The sequence below is a fragment of the Propithecus coquereli genome, unplaced genomic scaffold, assembly GCF_000956105.1.
Source record: "Propithecus coquereli isolate 6110/MARCELLA unplaced genomic scaffold, Pcoq_1.0 Scaffold169, whole genome shotgun sequence".
NCBI classification, from domain to species: domain Eukaryota; kingdom Metazoa; phylum Chordata; class Mammalia; order Primates; family Indriidae; genus Propithecus; species Propithecus coquereli.
In genome coordinates, this window is record NW_012141524.1 from 3,089,348 (window position 1) to 3,100,777 (window position 11,430).

Here is an 11,430-nt window from a genome sequence, read left to right on the forward strand (position 1 = left end):
TTGTCACTTGAGAGCTGTTCAAAACTTTGATAAATTTGCTAATAAAGTAAGTGGTTACTGATCTAAGGCAGTAGCTGATTTTGAAAGCTGAATTACTAAAAGAAGAAAAAAATAACATAGGGCATCAATCCAGACAAAGGGCACTGTTGAGTAAAAATATGTTTTCCATGAGGAAAGACTGTATATTAAACACAGGAATGAGTTCTTCTACTGACAGAAAACAGGCCACAGCCAAATCAAATGAGACGAGCCTCACAGATAAATGTGAACATCAGTCCACAAATAGAAAAACCACAAAACGAAACGATCAAGTTGTAGGCATGGTAATTCCACCATAGAGGTAATAGCATGGCAGGATTCTAAGAAATTATCACTTAGATTTCTGTAAAAAAGTAAGTAAAGTTGGAGAATGAAATAATATTCATATTTAAGATTATTGGATATTTCAGTGCTGATATACTGACTCAGATTCTAGAGAGCATGCTTAGCAGTGTTTAAATTGGATGGTATTTAAATCCTTTCTCCATGTATACATATATAGTGAGAGCTACCACTATATATCATGTGTGCATTTGGACACTTGTGAAAATGTGTGCAAAGATGCATTCTCAGCAGGCATGGAGGGGGCATATGAGAACTTTGAACCTTTTTCTTTAAATCTCCCAACTCCTGGCCCTATGTGTCCTACAATGTATACTTAGAAAAGAATATGCTATAATGTATCTTTAATTTTTCAAACATGAAACTTGAGCTAGCATAGAAAAATATATACGAAAGGCACAGGCAGTTTGAGAAATGTCTTAAAGCCAAATAATCAAGAGTTAAGAGGAAGTGGTAAAATGTTTATTTAGATTATAGAAAAAGTTAAATATATATATATATATAATATATTATATAAAATATAGAATATATATGTTAGATTCTTCTAAAACAATCTTAATTTCCACTTTGGCTAGAGAATCTGATTATCTTAATGTCACATTTATTACTAATGATGACTAATATTTTAGGGGTACTTGCTATGTGACAAGGAACTTACACTAAGCATGGTACATCTTATTTAATCTTCACAACCTTTCAATGTGGTAGGCTCCATTATTGTTGTCCATTTTGCAAATTAGGAATCTGAGGTTCAGAGAGGTTAAGCCATGTAGCAAATAAATGGCAGAGCCAGAACTCAGGGGTCTGCTTCCTGCTGGAAGGGCCTGCCTGCCTCTGTTCTACATGAACTGCTTACTGAAACAGTTAGTGTATGTATCATTGTAGATCTGACAGGGCAAGCAAGTTGTCTTAGATGAGTGAGTGAATCACAGGACAGCAATGGAGCTGATGGCTGAATACCATCTGGATTGCCCGTCAGAACGGCTGAAAGAGGTACCTGGGTAGTAGAGAGCTGTAACCACCATAAACATGAATCGAACTCTGTTATAAGGCTGCACACTGGATGGGCTGAATCGCTCATGATGCTCTAGATTGCTGTATATAGCAAGACAAGAATGTATACAGAATTAGAGATGTAGGTGGGGTTCGGGGCTTCCTTTTAGGCAAAAATGGCTAGCAACTTAGCTGGATCTCTCTCAATTTCACTTTTGCCATCACACGATCTTTTGCAGACGCACACTTGGCTCACAGCAGTGTAAGTGAACACACTGACTTCTACTATCGCCTTAGCTCTTCTCTCAGACAAACCAAAAAATCTCGTTCTTCTCTATGCACAACCTCAGAACTCAGTGACTTGTTTTATTCCTGGTTGCTTCAGAGGAACTGAGTGTAATAGTTCAGGGTCAGCACTTAGGGGGATAGCTGATAAGAACCATTTATATGGCTTCCTTCCAATTGCTAATGCCATTCCTTAAAAGAAAAAGGGTGTTCCTTTCTCACCATTCTTTCTGTCTCTTTAGAATACTATAGGCTTTGATTTTGAATTTCAGCTCTGTCACTTAACCATGGTATCTTATTCAAGCTATGCAAACTTCTTACACTGCTATTTCCTCATCTGTTAAACGCAGCTAATAATATCCATGGCAAGGATTGTTGTGTAAGTTAAATCCCCTGATATATGCAAAACACCCAGCACAATATCCAGTGTATGATACATATGCAATAAATGGTAACAATTGTTAATCTTAAGATTATGATAAGTGTCCTCTATCATCATCATGCTGTAATAATTAGTAAGGAAAGAGAGCAGGTATTATACTCACCCTCCATCCCAGTGCTTGTCATTTTTTCAACATTTACTGAGCATTCACTATGTATCTGGTATTATTCGATTATGCCCTTAGCTGTTGCTTATGCACACACACACACACACACACACACACACACACACACACAATTATTTGGCTCTCCATTAAAAAAAATTCTTGTGTACAATCCCAAGAGTTACCTGTGATTAATTTCTGCCAGGTAGAGTGTATTTCAAGACTTTGAACATGTGTTAAAATCATTGGGTTTTGAAGAACTATCCATTAACGACTTTCTGAACTGTGACAATGGATATTGACAGGGCTTGTCAGACTAAACCACTATTGATTGGCTCACATCATGTGTATAGCAAAACCAATTTCTTTCAAGTGCTTCTTCCTAACTGAAATACATTATTGCAGCCTTCCTCTCTGTTTATTATAACACCCAAGCTCATCGCATGTAACACATCCAGCAAAAAGGTTTCACAATGAACGAAGCAGCAAACGGCAATACAGAGAGAAGTGAAGGTACTTAGCAATCCAAATACTCTTGTACTGGAAGTTGCTATTTCTTTCGAAAATATTGATTTCTTGCAGAATCTTTGTTTTTATTTTACAATCCGCTCATATAAGGAAGGATCATGGGCTAACAGAGCTTTGCTATTTGTTATGACACTGTGGCTCTCATGGTTTCTACCCCTGAAAGAAACTATTTTAAGTATTGTGTATATGTTTAAGTTGTGGGAAAGAAAGTGTTTATGTTGGGGCAGTGCTCTCCTGCCCATAAACAGACACAGCTCTACACATATGCACACACACACACACACACACACACACACACACAAAGGGACGTGTCTTTTAGCAAACCTTAGAATGTTTTCTCCATTGAGTGACTTGGGCCAACTTTGGGCACATGCTACATATTGTACAGTTTTATTATTAATTAATTTGAATTTGCATTGTGCCTTTCTTCCCAAGAAGGCACACTTATTACTGAAACAATATTCTTACAAAACAAAGAGCAGTTCTCACAATACCCCCATGAGTAGGAAGAATTCCAGATTTATTCTTTTTACTTGAAAATATTATTATTAAACAAAATCCAAAAAAGACCTTTCACAAGTACTAACTGATCATATCTCAAGATTCCTACAGTGTACCAGGAGTACCCAGAACCCTACGAACCTTCAGTCTTAGTTTTTACCCTTCAAGAAGCTCAGCATTTACTATATGCAAAAGCCTGGGGAAAGCAGGGTATTCCCAAATTCTTAGGGTAAATCTCAGGGTATTCCTAAAATTAGCACCCTTCTAAAAATGATCCTTCTAGTTCACATGAGTCACTTTTGATGATGAAAACTGGGGTGACTTTTGGCAAACTCTACAAATGCTTTAATTAAATCTGGTATGGTGCTGCCAGCTTCTCTCCCATTCTAAGCTTGTCTAGAAATATAAAGAAAAATAGTTACTTAGAAGGCTTGCAAATGCTAGTCGAGAAAAATGTATCCTCCTTCAAGGCACCTTCTTAAGCCTCAGAGTTCTGAGTTCACTTGACCGTTCTAGATGAGGTTTTCTCACAAAATAAGAATTCCTTTGAGTCTTGCCTCCTGCTCCAAGCTCTGGCCCAGGAAAATGGCTGCACTCAGCACCCTGGGCCATGCCCTTCCTCTGGCTTCACCCCTTTGCTGTGGCCTTCTCGCCCCCACATTCCCTAGCTCTGAGACAGGCTCCTGGCCTTGGGCCCATATCCTTGGCGCTCTATGCAGGGCTCCCTCTGTCCTGAGGAACAGTTGCTTGTCAGAGTGGTAGCCTCCCTTGCCTTTTTCGGGACATCAGAGATCAGGAAATGTCAGGCCAGAGTCAGTTAGTCTCTCACAAAATAGTTTTGCTGGGACAGAACCCTCTATTAAAAGCATCATTTTGACATAAGCGTCAAGCTATTTGCCCCAAAATATGCATGCAAAGCACTGATACCCTCCCCCCGAAGGAAGTGTAATGAAAATGCAAAGGGTGCGCTGAGTAGATCTGAGGACACAGTATGTAGTCTACGGCTAAGTGATCAGGGATAGTGAGGCGGTTTGTCCTCACAAATGCTGACAGACAGCTGCAGTTTGCAGCTGGCAGGGAGCTTATGCTCACTAAACAAAGATCTAGCTGGAGCCCGGTGAATACTTGGCTCTATTGCAATAATCATAATTCATAACACACATTTCTAAAGAAGGAGAAAAAACTAGGAAAAGACCCAGAAAGATCCACAACATTCTGACACTTGATGTCGTGTGGATATAGGCTGTTTTATTTGTTGTCCATTTTGAAATCCCTCTGTGGTCCTGTAGGGTGACGGTCGTAACCATGTGTGTGACAAATGGAACTGCTTCCTGCTTTCCAGCTTCCCCTTCAGATTAACTCTTCCTTCCATTAAAAAATTGTGATGGGAGATTTTACTTACTGCCAAAAACCCAAGTGTTATCCCAAATATTTTATTTCTTTTCCTAAATGAGTTAATTGTAATTAAATTCCCAAGCTTTTTTCTGGTTTTGACCGTCAGATAACCCCATTTTTGGGCACAGTTCATGTTGGAGTCTCGGAAACAAGAAATATTAAATCTGAAGGGAACTTGAGAGAATATAGAGCAAATGCTCCTAGCTTTTGAGGTGAGGAAAAAGACATCCAAATTGTTTAAGTCACTTGCTCAGGGTCACATAGTTAGTAAGAAGCAGAGCAAAGGTTTCACCCAAACTTCTTAACCACCATTTCTGGGTGTTTTTCAGCACATCTTTATGCTTTTTTAAGCACACATTTAATTTTATTAGAAAAACTATTCCTAAAACCAGAAGAATGTTCCAGAGGAGCCAGTTCTGTTGCTCTAGGCGCCCACTACTGGCCCAATTCTTCCAGTGACCAGGAATTTTAGATTTGAATTTAAATGCAGTAATTGTCATCAATTAATTCTGTTTTATTCTACATATTTAGAATAGGAGAGTTTTGAATATGATATGGAAATATATTTAAATTTACATGCATAATTATGCATAATAATATGAAAAATACATGCCCCAAGGGGAGAAATTACAGTAGCCTTCCTTTTGACATGTAGCAATGCTCAGTGTTTTGCTATTATCCTCTTCTCTAACTTTCGGTAACCTGAAATCTGTAATAGATTATTATTATTTGGGGTTTTGAGCCTTCCCTTTCCCCGGGGGAAGATGATTCTGTTGCCGAATGCCAGGACAACCCTCCAGATGCAGATGTCACTGAGAAGAGTGCTTGTGGGATATACTTTCCATGTGTTTTAGCCTAAGCTAGGAGGGAAAATAGAGGACTGAGCTACGGATGGGAAAATGCATTTCGCCAAGTGTCAACCCCTCTGAAATTCGAACTTTTGGACTATGGAACAGGCTGAGTTCTCGGTCTTCTTCAAGCTTGTTTACTCTTGACAAAATGGAACTTCTGGTCTTGGAAAAAAAAGTCTTTGGGTTTTAAAGGCCTCCAAAAGCTTCTTGAGACATTAAGTACCTCTTACATAAAATAACACAGTGATGATTTAAGATCGGAGGAATTGGAAATGCACAGATTAAATGACCTTTAAAACACACACAGGTTTAAAATTGAAAGGAAAATGCACTTAGCAAAAAAGCATTTGGGATTTATGTCTAAAATATGGTTGGAAACATTAAGCAAACTCAAAATGAGGCGGCGCGCACACATCCTCATTTTGACTTAAAGATCTACTTTAAATAACACAACAGATGTAGTCATCAGCATTTATTCCAACAGGGACATTGTGAATGGTGAGAAAGGCACGGTAAGACATGGGTAATAATAAGAACTACTGTCATTGTTATCCTTTAATCCTTCAAACTGTCAAAGCAGAACCAAGAGTAAAAGAGAAATATTCTAGCAGGATCTGACTCCCTCCCCATTTTTGTCAAGCAGTTCAGTTAGGAAATACCCACCAGGAAGTATTTCCTTAAATTAGTCACCAGAAAGCAAGTTTGCTGTTTGTACTCTATGGCACGACAGAAAAAATAAAAAGCCACCTGTGGACATTAGTCTGAAAACATTCCTGACAAACAGGTGCTGGCTTATGCAATGGCTAAGACGAGGCAGAGCTGTGGATGATGGGTGGGACCTCGCCAGGGAAAACTGAAATTAATTGCTCCATTGTGAGGGCATGGCCAACTGAGACTTGCTCCAGGCCACGTGACAGTTTGGTAAAAATATTTCTTTTGCCAGTTTTGTGGCCACATGAGATAAACTGCTCCTGGAATACATACTGAAGTCGAGGCCAAAGGTGGGGTGAGGTGGGTCTTCATGTTAGTTTGGAGTTTAATGGTGGTCCCTACACTCTCATCAAGCCTGGTATATAGTCAGTGGTCAATAAAAAAATGTTCAATAATTGAATAGTGTCTGAGCAAGGCAAGACGTGTGGCGGAAAGCACACAGGCTTGCATGCTAAGAGGTCTGATTTGAACCCTAGGTCTACTCCTTAGAAAGTGCATCACAATTTCCCTAGATCCCAATTTCTTCATCTGCATGATAGGGATAAAAAGATATTGGTTGCAATATTTTAAGGACTAAATGCTATGATGTATAAAATCACAATGCTTTGTATGTACACAAGTATAATACATTACAGTCCTCATCCTCTTCCTCCTCGTCTTCAACATCCTCATCATCATTATCAAAATTTATAGCTTTCACTAGACTCTGTGTAAAAGTGAGTTAAAATGGAGATTGGTTCTTAGGCTTTCGGAGCTAACAATTAAACATCACAATACTTCTGTGTCTAAACAAAGAGAGGATATGGATAATTTAAGAAACTTGAAATAACTTCATAAAAATTAAGTTTATATTAATACTAGCTTCAGTAAAGAGCTATGTCTACATTGCAAAGGAAGAGCCCTAGGAATTGCTTGTTGAGACAGAGCACATCTTCTCACACTTTTAACACATGGCACACCCAATTCTCCAACTGCACGTCATTTATTAACTGTATCTTTGATGGCAATAAATGTACTGGTAGTATAAATCCCTCCAGGTGAATGCACAATGTGGGTTACTACTACTGCTCTGCTAATAATAATGATTTTAAAAATAACAAATATAGAAATCTTTTCTTTCATACCTTAATTTAAGATTAAGTCCTGTGTCTACCTAAACAGAAATGGCAGGAGGTCTTTGATAACTATGGCAGCAATATTACCTTATATAATAATTGTTATCAGAAGTTCATCCCATGCCATGTAGCCTTAGGGCACACAAATATGTACTTTAATAATCACAGCTAAAATATCTTCTATATACTAATTTTTTTTTTAAAGACCCTTAACACTTGATTAATTGCAGATAGAATGTCAGTTCTGGGGAGAATCTAAAGATCTAAGGATCTGAATTGGGAGTGTGGTGAGGGCGAGGGAGTAGGTTGGTTGGCAGGAGATCCTTTGTTTTGCTACTTCGGCTCATAGGAGGATCACATTCACCATTTTCAAGCTAGATTAGCTGTGACCAGTAGAGTTAAAGAAGGCTCCTCAAAATGAGCGACACTCAATTAGCTTCCATACCTTCAGATGGAGATGATTGGTTATACTTACTGTGTCATTAATTCTATTCCAAACTCATTGGCCTTTTTGCTTTTTCTTAAGCATATCCTGCCTCAAGGCCTTTGCATATGTTGCTTCCTCTCACCTGAACATTCTTTCCTTAGATATCCACATAGTAACTTTCCTCACTTCCTTCAGGTCTGTCCCGAAACATCACCTCTCATAGGTTCTCTATTTAAAATGGCAAGCCTTACCCACTTAGGTGCTCTCCATCCCCTTCCTTTTGGTTTGCTTTGTTTTTAGTTTTTAAGTTCTTAAACATCATTTTCTGCCTAATATATCTTTTACTTCATTTAACAGCTCTTTTTTTTTTCTCCCACTAGAATGTTAGCTCCACGAGGGCAGGATTTTTGCCCATTTTTTACAAAATTATTTTATTTTGTTTTTCAGAGACTCCAGTCCCAGTGCTAGAACAGTGTTGGGCAAATAATTGCTTAGTATGCATCTGTTGCATGAATTAAAAAAAAACTCTGAATTCCTTTTTTAGAAAAATGGAAGCTCTTAATTCCTTGTTTTCAACATTTTAAACACTTATGCATAAAACTCTGTGTTCTTAAAAAAAAAAAACCTTTGTCTTATGTTTATGAAGAAGGAAAATGATGATTGGTAATTATCATTAAATGGCAGTCTGAGTTTTTACATCCACGACAGGTCTTAGAAGAGAAACAGATTCTAGCTTTCAGTTCCTCATCTTTAAACGTAGCAAGTCTAAGGAATAGTTGTAGTATTCTTTCTTTATTTATCTATTCACAGATACAAGAGCAAACACATATTTTTATTCTTCTTATCTTATTTAACAAAAAACAGCATTCATATACTAAATTAAAAACAATTAAATATTTTTAAAGATACTTACAAAAAATTATTAAATTAAAATAATTCTAGGTCATGTTTATTGTGAGGAAGGTGAATGGAAGATAAAGGAAAAAATTGCAAAGATAGGAGTCCTGCATGACTAATGATAATAAGGATGATAAGAATGATAAGCAGATTTCTTTATATCAATTAAGGAGATATATATATATATATATAGAGAGAGAGAGAGAGAGAGAGAGAGAGAGAGAGGTTTTTGGAGAGAGTAGCCTAGCATGTGGCTGAGTCATGAGGTCACAGACCCCTAGACCAGAACTGTCCAGTATTATAGAAATGTAATGTGAGCCACGTATGTAATTTTAAATTTTCTAGTAGCCACATTAAAAAGAAACAGTGGGTATTCATTTTAATAACATATTTTATTTAATCCATCCTATCCAAAGTATTATCATTTCCCCATGTAATAATATAAAAATTATTAATGAGATATTTTATATTCTTTTCCTTGTACTAAGTCTTTGAGATCTGGTGTGTATATCCCACCTAAAGTACATCTCAATTCAGACTATCCACATTCAAATATTCAGTAGTCACATGAAGCTAGTGTCCCGCTTTTTGGACAGTATAGTTCTAGAGTAAGCCACTGAATGTCACGTCTGAACTTGTTCAGTACCATGAACTGGCCCCTTGGTGCCCAGGCATGGGGCACTGCTGCAGTTGGCACAGTGGCCTGATTCAGAGACAGACTCACTATGGCAGTACGCAGGAGTGCATCAGAACAAGAGGCAATTTTCAACTGTATCCGTATGTCGAGTAGGTAGAGCAGCTGATACAAGTTACACCTCATTCTTTTATGTGCAATAATCAGGCTTCTGAATTTCGGTATGCCTATTTTCAAGTGCTGTTCTGTTGTAGCATGGTACCTCTGAATTTCACATATGCTAGTCATCTCTCCATAATTATAGGTATACCCAAATTCTAAAATATATCTGATAGGAGTAAATGGGCTAACCACAGATTCTCAAGGGTGCTGGGTATTTGAAGTTTATAATCTGTGCTCGGGCAGTTATAAATGTTTTAAAGTGGCAATGTTTATCTGACCCTCTGTCCTATAGCACAATATTTTATTCTCGAAAACTCATGATAAAGTAAAAAATCTAAATTCTTACTAAGGGTCAATTTCAGATTATCTATTTTTAATATAGGAAAGACTGGATAGGCACTGTCTGGTTTACAGTGCATTCCCCAAATTGTGATTTTTTTTTCTGGGTAGGGAACATAGAGAGACACATACTCAGACACAGTTTATACTTGACTACAGAATAAATTGGTCTTGTTCAATTTGAGGTTTGATTTTGCTCTTCATTGCCATATATTTAGCTGATTTGACGGTACAATGATTTGAATAGACTACTGATTTTTCTTGTATGCCATTTTCCAGTATGAGATCAATTCATATAATCTCAGCCAAAACTTATTCAAACTCAGAAGTGTGTACATCTCCCAACTGTTACATCACACACACACACACACACACACACACACTTACACACAAACACACACTCACAAAGGAACACATAGCAACCTAGGGCCAGGTGAACTATATTGTGCTGAAATCCCCAGGATTTAATTATGAGGTAAACAATCCTTCAATTCAATCCTTGAATTCAAGCAAAGCAGATTCTGAGAAAGCAGTTTTATTAGTTGAATAATAATAATCAATATCCATTTCTAAAAGGCTTATGAAACCCTGGAACCAGTTTTGAAAACCAAAGCCATATTCAGCTTATGTTCACAAATGTTTTGCAGCTGAAGCTTTTGGTTTCAGCTTTATTTTTTTCCCCAAATGATTTTGTTCTTATTGCAAATAGTCATCAGAGATCACTTAAACATATTCATCTTTAAAAGTCCCTAAAGGAAAAAGTTGAATACAAACAGAATTCCATTTTAATTTTAAGAACAAGAGCATGTCTTAAATATGATGTGTAAGATGGAAATGTTGCTAGAAAAAAAAGAAGCTTTTTCCCACTCCCCTTGAAATTTTTGGTGTGTATGTGAGTACTTAAAATATAAACTATATAGTCATTGACACTGTGAAGCAATACATAATCAAATAAGGCACCATGAGGCAGATTGCAAACTTCCCTCCATCATGTTTTCTAGCTTTAAGGAAGCAAAGGTCTAATAAACATGAACTTGAACCTCAATGAACATACTCAAATCATCCCTAAAAAATAGGTATTTACAACAACAAAGTAGTTCTGTAATGGCAAAGATAGATGAACTAAGCTCAGATCTGTGTAATATAAAAAAGGAAACAATGATTATATAGTACAAATAATTTTGCTGTAATATGACAGCCTAATGACTTAAGTGCCCAATATCGTCATTATGGTTCTGAACTCCATGTGCATTAGCAATAAAGACTCAGTAAAACTACTGTATAATTCATATTTTTGCATGAAAATCTTGTTCTTCTTTTAAAATAGTTATGTCTATAAGATCTATAAGCCTAAATGGAAAAAAGTTAATAACTCGAATTATGTATTATGTCTATGTTGTGATCTAAAGGTGTTCTCAAGGAAATTTCTAACTAATCCTTATGATGGAGGGAGACAATAGCTTTGGGTATCTGGGTTTATTTTGGTACTTTTTTTTTGATCTAGTAAGAAATGCCTATTTTGTTATATCGACACATTAATTTACTGCACATATAATTCCTTGAAAATTATACAACCCAAAACCAACTACTGTTATTTTTGTGATTAATGCATTTTAATTTTCTGGAAAACAATAAATAATTTAAATTCTAACCAGTATTTAAAATG

The 11,430-nt window shown here is 36.8% G+C and overlaps 1 protein-coding gene across 1 annotated transcript in view; it reads right to left on the minus strand.

Annotated features, from left to right (window-relative positions):
• ARHGAP15 (Rho GTPase activating protein 15) overlaps positions 1-11,430 on the minus strand; it is a 614,346-nt gene that overhangs the window by 262,788 nt on the left and 340,128 nt on the right. The gene's annotated exons all lie outside the window — the stretch shown is intronic.